This window comes from Cynara cardunculus (assembly GCF_001531365.2).
Source record: "Cynara cardunculus var. scolymus isolate 2C chromosome LG 4, CcrdV1, whole genome shotgun sequence".
Classification (NCBI taxonomy): Eukaryota; Viridiplantae; Streptophyta; class Magnoliopsida; order Asterales; family Asteraceae; genus Cynara; species Cynara cardunculus.
Window position 1 is genome coordinate 19,588,163 of NC_037531.1, and position 3,122 is coordinate 19,591,284.

Here is a 3,122-nt window from a genome sequence, read left to right on the forward strand (position 1 = left end):
CACCCAATCTACTACCCTAGTCTTTTATCTCAAGTGCACCAGGTATGTCCTAGAAAACGTTTAAGGCAACTATATCCAACCTCTTCAACTGACACACTTTCTAGTCTCCTCACGGGTGTCGTCATCGCCTCCTACAAACATGCGCAAACAATCACAGTCTCCTCGCTCTCAATAATGATAAAAACTTAAAAGTTAACAGAACATGACAATGGTTTATTACCTACCAAATGGAGGTTTTATATTCTAGTTGCAACTTATAAACATATTGTCACAATCTGAAAAACCAAACTGCCACTTGCAAATTACAATCAACGTATTGACAACTTAATATTACCTTCATACGAATGGAAAGTGCATAATTATAAAGATGCGTGCTCTTATTATCAAGAATAGAATAATGATATGCCTTGAATAAAAAAACCCAACCTGGAGAAAGCCATACAACTCATTAACTCAGAATCCATTCGAAATCATAAACTGGATGCCATAATCCATCGACGATTTTGATGAAAAAACAAGATACAAAGCTTGGTATATTGGGAGTAGAAGAGAATGCATTTCTCGGGGAGCAAAAATAACATTAAGAACATGCCAACCTCAATACAGACAACCTATTAAAAGATGTTAAGGGATCAGTGAATTGGTTCTTTTGAAGAGATAAATTAGTGAGAACTTGAAATTGATTTAGAACTCTGGATATGGGAAAACCTGGCATGAAAACAAAAGAAAGCAGATGATAAGTATGTTGCTAAGTGATAGACAGATTTTAACCACTCACCAACAAAGGTGAATGATATTTGGAGTTCTTGAGGTGTTATGGTTTTCGAAAAAGTATGTTGCTAAGTGCTAGACAGATTATTGTTGTAGCAAGACTGCAAGAGGTAGGCTACATTCACAACAGCAGCTGATACAAGACAGGAAGAGTTTTTTAACTTTTAAGTTAATATTGGTTTAATAAAAAATGCACGAGTTAACGGAGTGTAATCAGATGTAAGTACAAATAATCAGATAAAAACGACAAGTGTTTAGACCTTATTACAAGAAGGCAGATATTGTTGATTAAGTGGTAGTATTATCATCTGCTGCTGAATTCTTACTTTTATACGGTATGTTTTCTAATGCAAGTAGGCAGATATTTTACTGACCAAAGGGGTGATCTTTTATATCAAATTTATAATCCTTAAGTCTTACCGTAACCGTAATCAGATTCAAAGAACTTGTATATGCAAGGCAATACAATAGAGATTAACAGATCGATATAAACTAATATGATCTACGATTATTAAATAATAGCCATCGGTGAAATGTTACTGTACCTTCTTGAACCTCTTCTCCTGCTGCACGTTCACCAAAAACCTGAGAGAATTTCCACTCCAAGCCACCTGTATGTATTAAAGATATTGGTGTAGATTCTGATTCAACTTTGTTGGTAGTTCCCCCTTGTATCCTAAACCCCATGCACAAGAAGGTAATCTCAATAATAAGCAAATAAAGAACATAACGTTTTCATCTCAAGTTATTGGAGTAGTTTATGTGTAGAAGAACCATATTAAGCAAACAAACATTGTAGGTACCTTTAGTAAAAAAAAAGTAGAGACTGCAACAAACACTACAAGAAGTAGAATTCGGTTGTGTATGAAGAATATCAGATCATTAAGTTTCATTTTTGTTAGTCTTTCGTAGGTACCTTTAGTAAAAAAAATTGAATAGCGTTCTTGAATCTGCCTATAATTCAAACTATCATCTCCTATCCATTACTCATAAAGAAACTAAAACCACAAAAGCATTGTTGAACTTTCACTACATTATGTCTGAACAAATCATCCATCTCTTGGAAATCTATGGTGCCATAAGGATCACCATTGGTTATACTCGATCGAGGACTAAACTTAGTAACTCTAAACAAAAACCACAAAAGCATTGTTGAACTTTCACTACATTATGTCTGAACAAATCATCCATCTCCTGGAAATCTATGGTGCCATAAGGATCACCACTGGTTATACTCGATCGAGGACTAAACTTTTAACCAGTTTCGTCGCTTCAATTACATGTCCTTTTGAATCACTGACTGTAATATGGATGATAAAATATTGACCTAAATGGTTTCACTAAAGCTCAGCAGAGCAATTTGGCATGTTTATCAAACCGAAGGGAGACTCCCTTCGACAACTGGACTGCATTCAGAAATAGGATCCCCATTTGGTTAAATGACAGAAGAACAACAAATTCACCATTCATTATAAAACACATCCGTAGTTCTTGTAAATTTCGTAGAATTGACAGGGAAAGAGAGTTTACATTAAAGACTATGAGCTGGTCCGAGTCACTGCTCACGAATTCTTTTACAAGTTGACACGCCTTTCGTCCATACATCTCGTTGTTCCAATTGTCCCTCCACCCTTACAAGGTACAACACTGAAACAAACCATATAAGCATTTCATCGAACACCTTAGCTACGTGAACTTAAAATGACAACATTCACCTAAAAAATGCAGTTAAACGATGCAAATTGAACATATAAATATCATTTTTGATAGAAATACCAGCATTCTGAACATTGCAAACTGAATCTGAAGAAAAAATCATACATTACAAAATAAATAATTCAAAACAATACATTATCGATTAGGGTTTCGAAATTTCAGGTCCCAACATGCACGAATACTTGGAATCGCCTGAATGTAATCGAGATGAAGGAAGATGAAGGCGATTCAAGAAAAACCCTAATGAAGAACATTTTGAAGAGGTGAAGGAAGATGCTYTACCATAGCGATGGATCGAATGGAAAAAACCTAACAATATGGGATCGGGAATGATGAGCGTGCTTGAATCGGGAATGATGGAGAGCGTGTTTGGAAGCGTGTCTGGGAATTTAAATCAACATAGCAGTGATAATTTGAAGCTTTGAGTTGTTGGGGGAGGGGAGCCGATAAGGGGAAGAGTGCTCCTGGGAAAGAGTGCTTCTGGGGAAGAGGCATCTTGGGGAAGGGGAGGCGTGTAAAGGAATTTTGGGGGAGGGGAAGAGGCATCTTGGGGAGAGGGAGGCGTGTAAATGAAGTGTGAGGGTATTTTGGGTATTAAAAAAGTTAAGATTTTAAGACTTTGGACAAATTTGTTT

The 3,122-nt window shown here is 36.3% G+C and overlaps 1 long non-coding RNA gene across 1 annotated transcript; it reads right to left on the minus strand.

Moving 5' to 3' along the window:
* Positions 1–375: 375 nt before the first annotated feature.
* Positions 376–2,918, minus strand: LOC112511452. Its single transcript, XR_003069087.1, has 4 exons — positions 2,770–2,918; positions 2,302–2,418; positions 1,317–1,447; positions 376–611 (listed from the first exon to the last, which is right to left on the minus strand). It is a non-coding gene; the product is annotated as an uncharacterized LOC112511452 (long non-coding RNA).
* Between the last annotated feature and the right edge of the window lie 204 nt (positions 2,919–3,122).